The sequence below is a fragment of the Notechis scutatus genome, chromosome 7, assembly GCF_049901735.1.
Source record: "Notechis scutatus isolate UNSWTSFEM ecotype Mainland chromosome 7, rNotScu1.2, whole genome shotgun sequence".
Lineage (NCBI taxonomy): Eukaryota > Metazoa > Chordata > Lepidosauria > Squamata > Elapidae > Notechis > Notechis scutatus.
The window spans coordinates 10856555-10870128 of record NC_142015.1 but is presented as its reverse complement, the minus strand read 5'-3'; the positions used below and the strand labels follow the sequence as shown (position 1 = coordinate 10870128).

At 38.7% G+C, this 13574-nt stretch overlaps 1 protein-coding gene and 1 long non-coding RNA gene across 2 annotated transcripts in view; one reads left to right on the top strand and one right to left on the bottom strand.

Moving 5' to 3' along the window:
• Positions 1-11062, bottom strand: part of LOC148130027 (uncharacterized) — a 36740-nt gene extending 25678 nt beyond the window's left edge. The window contains exon 1 of the long non-coding RNA XR_015750348.1: positions 10855-11062. This is a non-coding gene — a long non-coding RNA (uncharacterized LOC148130027). The remainder of the gene's footprint in view (positions 1-10854) is intronic.
• LOC113414436 (uncharacterized) overlaps positions 116-13574 on the top strand; it is a 41886-nt gene continuing 28427 nt past the window's right edge. The window contains 1 exon segment of the mRNA XM_087969958.1: positions 116-225. The gene's annotated coding sequence lies outside the window, so the exon portion shown is untranslated.

Sequence of the window (13574 nt, the reverse complement as noted above, 5' to 3'; positions counted from 1 at the left end):
GCGGCGCGCGCTCCCGCTCGCGTCCCGGGGAGGAAAGGAGGGCGGAGCCTCGCTCGCTTTTTCTCTCTCTCCTTCCCTCCCCTCCCTTTCGGAGGCGGGCAGCGGAGTCAAAACGAAGCGAGTCATCCCGGCTGAAGTGGGAGAGGAAGAGCGCAGGAGTCGCTGTTGGTTCCTTGCGTTAACCCGCTTTGGGGAGGGTGGCGAGGGGACAAGAAATCCGGAACCGTAAGTGATCAAAGGAAGATATTTGTAACTCAGGGTTCAAATGAAGGATCCTTGGTGCTTCATTACTATTATCCTTCTCATCTTTCCGATTACCTATTTCCTTGGCTTCTTATGACTATAACTTAGAATAGAATAGAATAGAATAGGTTTGTCAGTTTGAATGTACACTAATCAACTTACATTAAAATGACATTTCATTGCATACAGCTCAAAGGGTCTTTATATCTTATGATTTATTTTGATTGCTTATTTAGTATCATATCACTATCACTGAGTATTGTGTCTTACAATTTATGATGATTGTATTTTATGATGATCATGATTTATCACTTGTTGCTTAGAGCTTATGCACCTGAGACACATTCCTTGTGTATCCAATCACACTTGGCCAATAAAGAATTCTGTTCTATTACCAAAGTAGATAATGTCATCAGTGGTCCCAATGATGTTACCTAGTTTGGGTGATGAAACATCTGCAAGAAAACCACCCAAATCAGAGAGTACCAATGTCATGCCCCTGGTGGAGACTGACTCTGAGGAAGAGGAGAAACAGCCAACAGGGAGTGGAAGTGTGGCTCCAGAGGTGGTGGTGGAGACCCAGGCCCTATCCATCTTAGGGCACAAAGGGAGGAGAGGATCAGGGTAAAATGTGGTCTACTCAGGAGGAGAGGGCCATGATCCTCTTCATGGGTTGCAGGTGTGAGATCTGCATAAAAGGTTGGACCTGCCTGCTAGCAGACACTAGAGATAAATTAGTGTTTTATTCCTAAAGAAGGTTTATCCTGGTTATCTTCCTGAAGTTGGCAATTATCCTGGTCTGTCGTGGAACTTTATTCAGTGGTTTGTTTTTGGTTTTTGCTTTGTTATCAGCTCTTTGAATTTGAACTGTGTTTCTTTCCTTTGAAATGTTATTTTGAAAATAGTTTATTCCTCCACTGTGAACAATTAAACAGTGAAGCCAAGTTGAAGGCATTAAAGGACTTTTATTTACGTTTTGGTTTTTGTTATATTTCTGATATACTCTGGGTCATCACAACCAAGGAGCCCAGGGGCTGAGTATGGACAACAGGCTGAGTCCTTCATCTCTGCACTCCCCTCACTGCCACCTAGCCAACCAAGGTTAACCTCAGTCAAGCTTGTTGGCCAATGCCATCTGCTGCTTAGCCAACTTGTGTGAATGCAGTCATTGTGGTTTTGCAAAGAGTTATGGTGATTGTGACTTTCCCAACAGTTAAACTGGGGCTTTATTTGAGCAGGTTTATTTATATCTATATCATCTCAGTGGCGCAGTGGTTAAAGTGCAGTACTGCAGCCTACTTCTGCTGCAGCCAGCTGCCTGAAATTTGGCAGTTCAAATCCCACCAAGCTCAAGCTTGACTCAGCCTTCCATCCTTCCAAGGTGGGTAAAATGAAGACCTAGATGGTTGGGGGCAATATGCTGACTCTGTAAACTGCTTTCAGAGAGCTGTAAAGCGGTATATAGGTCTAAGTTATAACGGGACTAAAAAAGTGACTCATGACATTTTTCACTGTTACCATCTTTGTCGCATCCCCAAGATTATCTGATCAAAATTCAGATGCTTGGCAATTGGTTCATATTTATAACCATTCAGTGGTGAGATTCAGCCAGTTCGCACCACTTTGCAAGAACCAGTTGTTAATATTCTGAGCGGTTTGGTGAACTGGTTGTTGGAAGAACTCATTAGGGCAGAGAATCAGTTGTTTGAATCCCACCACTGTGACCATTGCTGTGTCCCAAGGTCATGATTCACTTAACCCAGGGGTCTCCAACCTTGGCAACTTTCAGCCTGGAGGACTTCAACTCCCAGAATTCCCCAGCCAGCAAAGCTGGCTGGGGAATTCTGGGAGTTGAAGTCCTCCAGGCTGAAAGTTGCCAAGGTTGGAGACCCCTGACTTAACCATGCTACTAACTCATCAACTGCAGTGGGTTCACTTAACAATTGTGACAAGAAAGGTCGTAAGGTGGGGCAAAACTCACTTAACAAAGGTCTCACTTAACAACAGAAATTTTGGGCTGAATTGTGGTCATAAGGACTCCTGTATACAGTAGTAGCTTCTCTCATTGATAATCTGTGGCTAACCAGAATAAGACTAGGAGAAGAGGCAACAATCCGTTGACCACTAGGTGGCCCTATTGACGTTGCATAAAGGAAGAGAGAACCTGCAACTTGGATCCAAGCTGGAAAGCCAATCTGGCATTTAGATTTGTTGCAGGTGTTGCTGAAATCTCTTCTTAGGAGTTAACTTCTTAGGAGTTAATCAAATACTAAATTAATGATTTGTGCCTGGTTTCAGTAGGTGGTAGCATTTGGTCTTCCATGTCTGAACTCGAGGCCTGAATAGGGTCAGGTTCTTTCTAAAAGCAGTATTCATATTTGCGGTTTCCTTATAGCCTGAATTGGGCAAATAATACATTTAGTATGGCCTTTTAAACGTTTTTTTATTGAAAGGAACTGAAATCCTGATGTATTTTAACCTCTCTTTGGAAAGGGAAGTGACCCATCCCATTTTATACATGACACATATAGTTTGGACTGATGTCAGAGAAGCACTATTCTAATTTTTAATTAAGGGTTGACTGCCAAGCATCCAGCTAATGGAATCATTTATCTAAAAAGTACTGATGTATTTGGGTAAAAGAGGAATTGTATATGTGTATTGCTTTTACTTTGAACCTAGGAGATTTCTTATACACAAACCCTTGTGATACCATATTATTCAGTACTGATTTCTGTCACCGGTGTCAAGCTGTCTCCTATTCTTCTTTGTGCAGATAGTCCTCATCTTAAAACAATTCATTTAGTGACCTTTCAAAGTTACAATGGCACTGAAAAAATAACTTATGACTGTTTTTCACACTTATGACCATTGCAGCATCCCTATGGTCACATGATCAAAATTCAACTGCTTGGCAACTGGTTCATACTTACGTGTCCCAAGGTCATGTGATCAGGTCACCTTCTGACAAGCTGAGTCAATGGGGAAGCCAGATTCCCTTAACAACCATGTTACTAACTTCACAACTGCAATGATTCACTTGCAGAACTGTGGCAGGAAAAGTCATCAAATGGGACAAGACAAAATTTACTTAAGTGTCTCACTTAGCAACTGAAGCTTTTGGCTCAATTGTTGTCATAAGTCAAGGACTACCTGTAGTATCTCTCCAGCTGGATGACTGCACTTAGCCAGACTGGGCTGATGTCATATAAGCTAACATTCATTAGCGAATATGAAATGGGATGGGAGATCACCAAGGAATGGGATGAGAAATTATCAAAGAATCTGATAGGTTACATTACTGAGAAGTCAAAAATTATTCTAGAAGAAGGTTAAACAGCGAGCCAAGTATTCATCACAGACATCTGTGACATCCAGGAATTAAGCACAGCTTGACTTGACTTCACTTTCAACCCACTTCTCCAGAGTCTGAGAAAATCCAAGGTATGAATTCCTATCCACGTTTTTTCTTTTTCTTAAAAGACGGACACTGGAAACCAAATGGCATTTGCAATATTTGTTTTAATTTGCAGTTGAGCAAAGATAGAGATACAAAATGGACATTTCAACAGGGACTAAAATCCATTTTCTCACATTGGATGCCTAAGAAATTGTCCTGCCTAGTGAAATTATCTTAGGATCAGTTGTCTGTATTTAGATTCACATAATGTACTAACACATTATTTCTTCCTTCCTTTGGCTATGTGCTGTAAACTCAATCCGCTATGATTTGAAAATTATGGTTTATAACAATGTATGGTATTAACCCAGCCTATTCAACAAATCATAATTAAATCATAGCTAAAACATAACATGGAATCTATATTGCTGGCCAATAGCATAATGTGCAAACAACCTTAGCTCATTGTTTTTAAACTTCTTGCATCCAAAGTCAAATCAATCTATCAAAGAATGAGAGTCCCCAGAAAACAGAAATAAAAGTGTGTAGCTTTTCCAAGAAGAGAGAGATACCAGATCTTCTGCTATACTGTATGTGTCAATAACAAGTTTTCAAAGCATTAAAAATTGCAATGGTACTCCCATATTAACAATACTTCTCTAAGCTGGAATTGATGCACTCTCTGCCCTAAATCCTAACTTAACCATTTCCCCCACTATATAACTAAATGAGAAATTAAAGTTAATTACTGCAAAATGTTAACCCAAACCTTGCTGAGCTGGGTGGCTCTTTGCTCAGAGAACCCCACCTGGATGCTATTGTTTTTGGGCCCCCTGCTCTGCTGCCCCATCTTGAGAAATGAATCATTTGTCAACTACTAGATTATTTCTGTGGATCACCAATGATACATGGCCTTCTGAATGAGAAGCAATAGATAACTTTCTTAGTTAAGTGCTGGAAGAAGGGATTCTTTCAATCGTGTTCTTTTTTTCAGTTGATAATTACAGGTATTCCTTGACTTATGACCACAATTGAGTCCAAAATTTCTGTTGTTAAGATATTTGTTAAGTGAGTTTTGTTCCATTTTATGACCTTTTTTGCCACAGTTGTTAACTGAATCACTGCAGTTGTTAAGTTAGTGACACAGTTAAGTGTATACAACTATGTATACACTTATACTTATCTTGTAAACAATTGGCAAATCAAATAAATAAAAATAAATAAATAAATCTGGCTTCTCCATTGACTTTGTCAGAAAGTCAAAGAAAGGAGGAATCTGATCTTAGATATATTAACAACTACAGGCCAATTTCACTTCTAAACACTGACTACAAAATATTCACCTCTATCATAGCTAACAGATTAAAACGAATTTTAAATTTGTACATACATTTAATGTATTGTACATACATTAAATTTGGTTTTTTTTTAAAAAAAAGAAAGTCAAAAAAAGTGATCATATGACTCCAGAACACTGCAATGGTCATAAATATGAGTCAATAGCCAAGTGTCTGAATTTTGATCATGTGACTTATGCAATGATCATAAATGTGAAAAACAGTCAAAAGTCACTTTTTAAAGTGCTGTTGTAACTTTGAACAGTCACTAAATATGCTGTTGTAAGTCGAGGTCTATCTGTACTGCTTTCAAATTGTTGACATCAGTTTTTACAATCAAATATAAAAAGTATACCCCATAACATCATTGTTATAACCTGCAGACCACTAGGGGGCCTTAGTGCTCTCTGAGCCTCCTGTGGTTTTTTTTGCAGATATTTCATTACTAAACTAGGTAACATCATGCTAGCACTGATGATGTTACCTAGCTTGGTAAATTAAATGTCTGCACAAAAACCACCAAGTTCAGAGAGCACCAAGGACCCCACAGTTCAATTCCAAGCCACAAATATTATATCAGTATACAGACCACTGTTTTTCAAGTACAATAAATGAAGATGGCAGACGAGGAGGTCTTTGGTAGAAAATGGGGCCCATGCCAAACAACTCAAAGTGTTCACTTATGCCTTCTTTGTGGTGTATCTAATGGACACTGTTCCACTGATTACTTAAGAGATAATGGCTCAGTTAATGAGAAGCAAAGTTCTAGCCAATGAAAATTCTGATCAGAAAGACAAGATTAATTTTTATATTTGTCAGTAAGGTCATGCTACTACGATGGATGGAAAATGAAGAATCAGACTTTCCATTACTGACACGAAAAAGCTCTAAGCAAATATTAGTGAGGCATCTGGAAATAACAGACCCAGGAGAGGGTTTAAAATGGATGTTTCTTTTACATGGCCAAATCATAGCATGAGGACTTCTCTAGTCCCTGATGGTTCTGACATTTGTGGTAAACTGAGTGATAACATTGCACTAAATCAGACTTTTCTATAACTATTATTTATTGATTGCATGAACAATTGATTGGATTTGCATAACACCATTATGAGCCAAAAATAAACTAATCTCAGGATGATCAATCATAACCTGGCCAAATTAATCAAGTGTCTACAAGTTGAGAATTATGGTCTGCTTCTCCTTTGGATTCGAAAGTTTGGTTTGCAGTCATGACAGTTGGTTCATACCACAATATTTTATGTCCAAAAGATTAAGAGCAACCTTGGCCAGATCTCAAACAGCAGGGTAAGACCTGGTTAGGATTTGGAGAGGAGCTGTAGGCTGACCTGAGAATTTGAAAGAATATCTGGCAAAATGCATTGGCAAGTCACTTGTGGTTTTGTGGTCAAAAAAATTATAGAGATATGTCCATGAAGTCCCCATGCCCTGAGAAAGGTAAAGCAAAAGGAAGAAGTCGTCCGTTTTAAAGATCTATAGACCAGTGAAAAGAACATGACTGAGAAAGCAAATAGAAGTCTATAGTTTTCTTTAAAAACCTGAACAGGTTGTTTTCAGGATTTACCGCTCTTTCAACCCTTAAACAGGCCAGTTCTGGATCAGATGAAGATCTGATTTTGAGCCTTCCCAATATGATTGCTTGACAAAGTATTACAATGCAATGCTTTATAATATGAAGTATTGTAATATAATGCAACACTTTGAAAGATTTGGCAAAATATTGCAATACAAAGTATATTGTTTGTATTCCCAGTGCATTTCTAATGTTCATGAAATTGTATTTGGAGATTAAAACAAAAAAAAAAATCCAATCTTTTCCATCATACAGGATGACTTTGGGGGTAAGTTAGAAAAATGTATTAGGTGTGATGGAAACAAAAAAAAGTAGAAGCAGTGCCTGCAAAGATGTTTTTTTAAGGGGTGTTTTTGCTTCCCTTTCTTTATTGATAGCTAACGGGCTATGGTGGAACTTCTGTTCATATGTAAAAATCTAATGAATAAACTTAGGATTTCTGAGACCACCATTATTATTCATTTTCATTCTTAATTTCATTGGACCCGAGGAGATTATCCCATCTTGGTTCAAAATAGTGATAAAAGAATTTTATCTTACAGATAGACTTCAGGCTTGGAGTAAAAACTGTTTTGTGTCTTATTTTGTATAAAGTCAGTCTATAATATATTATAGTATATAATATATTGTGATTTATAAATTACTGTGGCATTTAATAAACAATGCATAAAATAACTTAACATAAGTTCTGAATCTAGCTAGTGTTTGAGATTGGCATATGTATATAAAATGGAGATCTGGAAAAAAGATGACTGAGTTGTTCCTAATCATCCAGAAATCTTTGAGTAGATCCCAATCTGCCTTCCTGCATAGTTCTCTAGTAGTTTCTTTAAGCTGGCTTCTAAAATCCTGCCATTTATGCATGGGCATCAATTACATTTCCCAGAGATATCATTTGCACAACTGATGCTGATTGATGCAAATTATTTAATGCATGTGCAATTAGTATGATGTACATGATGACACTTGCCTGTCTTCTTCCCCTGATATACATTCTCTTAATACACAAGAAGAAAATCTTTAAGGTGGTCAATGACCAGTACATAATGAAACTTGATGATATCTATCTATCTATCTATCTATCTATCTATCTATCTATCTATCTATCTATCTATCTATCTATCTATTGCCATTATTATTTTCATAAATAACTATATTGTATTGCATTATACCTAAATAAAGATGGCAAATATTAATTGTAGACTAACTAGACATATCTATAAGTTGGCTATAGTTCTTACACATGATACAGTGAGATGTGGTTAGTATAATAGAACTACACATATCTATAAATCAAATAAAAGATATAAGATTGAAATGATGTGGGATTATCCAAATATGTATCAGCATAAATTTGCAATATAATAAAATATGATTAATAGTTTCAGAGGTGCCTAGAAATATTTCAAATGTTATTCCAGAGTGACCCTGACTGACAAAGCTGGTTAAATATAACCTTGATTTTTCTGACCTTAGTTAAACCTCAGTTCTCTATATCATTCACACATTTACACCACTGTGCGTTTATCACAGACACTTTTCCCCCCATTGTGGGGAGCAGAATGGGGAAGCTGATGGTTGAATGAAAATTGTAAATGCCTGCACATAATTGACTAATTGTTTCCCTATCGGTAGAAATTCAAGCAGAGGGAAGGAAGCTTTGCTATTCCTTTTTGGTTTTCATAGCACTTTCTCCCATGCTCTACTGTGAGCTAAGAATGGAGTAAGCCACAAGGCTCATCATTAGAGTGAAGTAATGGCCACTGCTAACATTTGAAGATCTTGGGCACGGCAGACTGCAAGATTCATTGGCACACAAGTGATTGATCACGAGCCACATCACCCTCTTGCTGGGTTGGCTTGCATTCTTCCCATCGGGCAGGCTCAGGTTGCTGGAAGTGATGATGAAGTCAACACATTCCTCAGTTTGAGTTTCACTGCTCTCATTAAGCTGGAGGGGCAAAGAACAGTTGGGGTAGAAAACTCCATTGGGAAATTCCTTGGCATTATCTCTGTAAAAAATGGTGTCATTGGCCTCCAGGGTCATGTTGTCAATCATTTCATTACCATAGCAAAGATTTTCCAGGGTGGTGGAATTTTTCCTGGTATTTTTGAAGAACTTCTTCCACAGCCGCCTTCTATATGAGCTGCTCCTTCTCAGGCAAACATTGCTGTAGAGGCCTGCAAGGAGGACCGCAACCAGCAGATTTTTCCACATTGTGAAGTCTTTGAAAAAAAAAAAGATAAGTGCTCATATATTGCATAAGTAGAAGTACTGAAAAAGTTTGGAAACCATTGCAACTATAAGAATTCACCAAGTAGTTTAATTCTTCTGCTTGCTAAGAAATAAGAAACTTCCTTTGGCACGCAAGAACAGTACAAGACAAAAGCCAACAGAAACTCCATTTTCATTTAAGATTCACATCCAAATAGATTCTTCTGCACTACCCAGCCACGATCAAATTAAAATTAGCCATTAAAAAAAAAACCTAGTATGTGTGTCAGCTCCAAAAACCAAGGAAGATATCTTGTGATTCTTTCCAACAGATTTTTTTAATTGTCACTCACCCATAGACAGAAATCTTGCAAAACAAAAGCATGCTAACAATTCCTTAAGTCATATACTCTGGGAACTATTAGGGAGGAACTGTCTTCACCCTGTGTCTCTCACACAAATTATCTGAACTGAGTTGTCTCTTGCTCCTCTGGAGCAAGACACACACACTGGGGAGTCCTGACTACTTGTGTGCTTGTATGTGAAAGGAGGAGTGAGACTGAATGGCAGATAACAGCAGAGACATAGATGAAATTTTGGATTTATTTTTTGTTCTAAAATAACAGAAAAAGAAAGGAATAAACACACATGTAATTATGATGCAATTTTCTAGAGTAGAAAATTGTGTTTTTTTTTAAAGTGAAAAATTGTAAGAGGAAAAAGGAATCAAAGCATAAGATATTGTCAAAACAGCCAACAGCTACAAATCTACATATACTTATCTAATGTAAATATTATCCAAGTGCATACATATTTATTTCTAATACAGTTATATAATTATTTTTAACCTCCTGTATTTTGCAGAAATCCATGTTTCATTATGCTTGTCCCTACAAAGTCTACGTTTACAAGGCAGTCTGCTCGTAGGTTGCCAGTGCAATCAGGTCTTCAATAAATTGAGTGAATGGGACCATACATTTATTTTTCCAGTACTGCACAGTAGGGCTCCAAAGAATCCATTTACAGTGTCCACTTATCACATTCCATCTGCTAGGCATGCAATAGTTCACCTCTTTTCCCCCAAAACTTAGTAAATGTTAGACATTGTAAAAGCATATTTTCAAGAGGCTCCTCAGCATTTTGCTAAGAAATAAATATGTATGCACTTGGATGATATTTACATTAGATAAGTATATGTAGATGAAACTTGATACATTGTGCCTACATCTGAAGATGCCAATCACAATTGCCAGGAACATCTGTTGTCTAGCTCACAGTCACGAAACCCTGACATTCAGCACTCTCCAACAGATACCAGCCATGAAAACCTACATCAGTTTCACTATTTTATATACTTTTATCCTTTTCAGTTGGACATTCTTTTTTTTTTATACTTTAGCCCTTGAATTGTTGGCTTAAAAATTATCTCAAAAGTAAAAGCATTATAACCTGAAGAACGGAGTCTAAAAAGAGATCATATCTTTTCCTGGAATAAGCTAGCAGACACACCGAAGCAGAACAGCTAAAAATGGATTCTTATTTAATAAGCAAAGAACTGAAGATACTTATGGAAACTTTTCCATCCACTAATAGATTTGCTGTGCTGGACTCTCAACCTTTATCTACAGTTCTAAACAGATTCTGCATGATCTCTTCCTCCGAATGAGTTAGAAAAATGCTCTCTACAAGCATCTTTGGAAACTCACCATGGAGGTATGTTTGCAAATGCATTCTTTTTACAGCAGAAACCGTTTTTTTCATTTCTTTGAGCAGCTTCAAGTGAGAAGCTTGATTTCTTTGAAAAGCTGATTGGCACCCTGGGAGAAAGTCATTGTAAGTATTCATTTGATTCTCCAGATGATTTTACTTGTTTATTTCTGGCCGTATGGTCTGATAAATCCTTTATCAAACTCCTAAACTGCACACAACCTCCACCCAGAATGGAAAGCTCTATTCATACTATCTGGGGATGAAAAAGAATTGTAGTCCAACCTATCCAGGGAGGAAGGCTGCTAAAATGCTGCTTAAGCACTGCCAAGACTGAATAGTCTTGGGAGTAACTTACCCCTCAATAGGAATTATTCCTGGCGGGCTTCTCTGGAGGTGTGTTCTTTAGAAAGGCAAGTCTCTCTCTATGCTCTAGGATTGATCTCTCTTGAAATTTATAACGGGAGGAGGGGTTTAAATGCCAAGTATAGCCAATGTCTCAGAGGATCTCTGAACTTTGCAGTCACCATTCATGATGCATTTGTTAGTTGAATATGTTTTCTAGAGGGATGTTCCTATACAGTGGAAAGAAAACCTCACCAGCCCATCACAGACTTGAGGCAGAAGCTGTGCTTTTTGCAAAGAGAGAAGGAAGAATAAATTACATCCCTTAACATTAGTTTTAAAACTAGGACTATACAATCATTACTCAGGAGTCTCTGCGGGTCTTTTATGTGAAGTGCATATGCCTCTGAATAGAATTCTAGCAAAGTCAGATTGATACAATATGATGTCAGCCCAACAAGCTAGACCAGACTAAGAAATCAATGCTGTATAGATCAGGATCTTTTATTGTAACAGTTATAGTAACTGACCATGTTGACAAAAAAGCTGGAACACTCAGTCACATCTTTCATTAACCTTGATCTTTCAGAAAAATCTTAATCTTTCATTAATCAGCAAGCATATGTTTGTGCTATGGAAACGTTTTCCTCGGTAAATAAACCGGAATAAAACTAAACTAAAGCCATTGTTCTTCTCCCACTAGAATTATAGTGAAGAAAAGAGATGCAGATAGATATTTTGGTACCAATCAATTGTTTTCTCTTATGTTTCTGGAAAGGATATTTGCAAAGAAGTGATACATCCCTTTATATATATGATTCTGGGGGAAAATGGCAGCTGAAGACTTGGAGGCACAGTAGGAATATGATATTTTCTGGTGATCTAAAAAGTAAGACTGAATTTAAAAAGTGCCAACAGAAGGAAGAAAAAAAAATCAATTTACTGATAGTTGCTGAATTCCTTTTCCCCATTCAAGATTCAGTGCATCTACATTAATGCTCCCAGGATCAGTCCAGGTAGACATTTGTTGCACTAAAATAAATCTTTTTAAAAGGTATAATGTTCAACTTTATCTTCAGAAGCTAATATTGAAAGGGTAGGTTTAGCTAGAACTACTGAGCCATCTGCTTCTCCTCAGAAGACTGGGAATTACTCATCAAAATATTTGATTTCCAAATCCATTTAGCAGAATGGTAATCTGTTTCAAAGGCTGCTCTTATTTGTTTTGTTTTCCAAGGTAAGCTACAGGTGATATTTGACACTGAACATGCCCCACTGAATTTGACACTGAATGTACTCCAATGCCTGCTTAACATTAGACATCTGGATAAATATATAAGGACCACAAACTTCAACTAGATTATCTGATACAGTTGCCCCAATAATTTATTTCTATGATTATTACTGTTCTAGCTTTGCTGGGATGAATTTGGGAATGTTACGTGGTCAAGTTGAAATCATGTTCATAACTGTAATTTGTGTTCTGTTCCTCAGATTGGACAAAGGAGAAGAAAAAAAAGAAATGTCAACTGACTGTAGATAGGAAGGACATCTTCATTTATAAGAGGCATGGATGTTTGGAAAAAAGAGTGATTAATTTCATACTGAGAGTCAGAATCAGGAAATGGAATCAGATGCTCTGTCATCTGTCAAACAATCAATGGATGTTTGACAGATAAGCCCAAACTTTTGCATCCTTAGAAAAAGGGACCAGAGGCAAATGTTTTCTGCTTTTTTTCTCAGCACTCAAGCCCTCTCATTTCCTAATCCAATTAGTAGAATGTGGTCCAGACTTTTAATGGCAAATTTTGTTATGTTCGCCGTTGGAAGAAGGCTCGGGAGTCAGTGACTTGGTTTCAGCTCTTTATTATTCCCGAGGTCGACTCAGGGTTCAGGTGATCGGCGGCGGCTTATATTGTCTGGCCGCAGCGGCCGTGGCCAATGGCACCGCTTTGAATCTCCCACGATTAGTTTCCACCAATCGCGGGGATTCTCGGCGGTCCAATCAGTGCGGCTCGCTCGGCCAATCAGGTCGCTGTGCGCCCTGGCCAATCAGGGCACGGTGTTTACAAGTATGCTAATGGATCGTACAGAACACCCCTCCCCTCTTGGTACGGTCCTACGTGACGTAGTCCCGTAAGTAGGCAGGGCTCCGTACTTGCCTACTTGACCTGCGCAGGTTAGTTGATGTCTGGCCTTCGGGCGGTTCGGGCGGGTTCTGTGCTGCTCTCTGCCTTGTAGATGGAACCGCCTGGAAGGGTGAGCCAGGCCTTTCGTCGCAGCTTCCTCCCGGTCTACCCGGGCTGGTCGAGCTGCTGGTGTTGCCGCTCCTGCCCGGTCTTTCCGGGCTGGTTGAGCTGGCTTGGCTGTTTCTTCCTGGCGAGGCTTCGAGCTGGCTGTCTATTCCTGCTTCGGTTGGTGAGTATTCCTGGTTTCTTTCTGGTTGGGGTTGGTTCCCGGGACTTTCCCTCCCCTCTTGGTCGGTGCTGGGGTGGTTTTCTTCCCCTTCTGGGTTTATGTCTGTTTGCGTGTCGGTTGTGTTTCCCGTGGTTGTTCTCGATCTTATTTGATCGATGTGTCGTTTCCATGCTCGTCCGTCGGTTGTTTGTAGCCGGTACGAGTGGGGACCCGTTGCCTGGGTTATCGTTGCCGGTATCCAGAGGGGATCTCCTCTAAGGTTTTTTGCACATACCGCGTCTCCTGGTGTAAATGTTTGGTACCTGCTTGATTAGT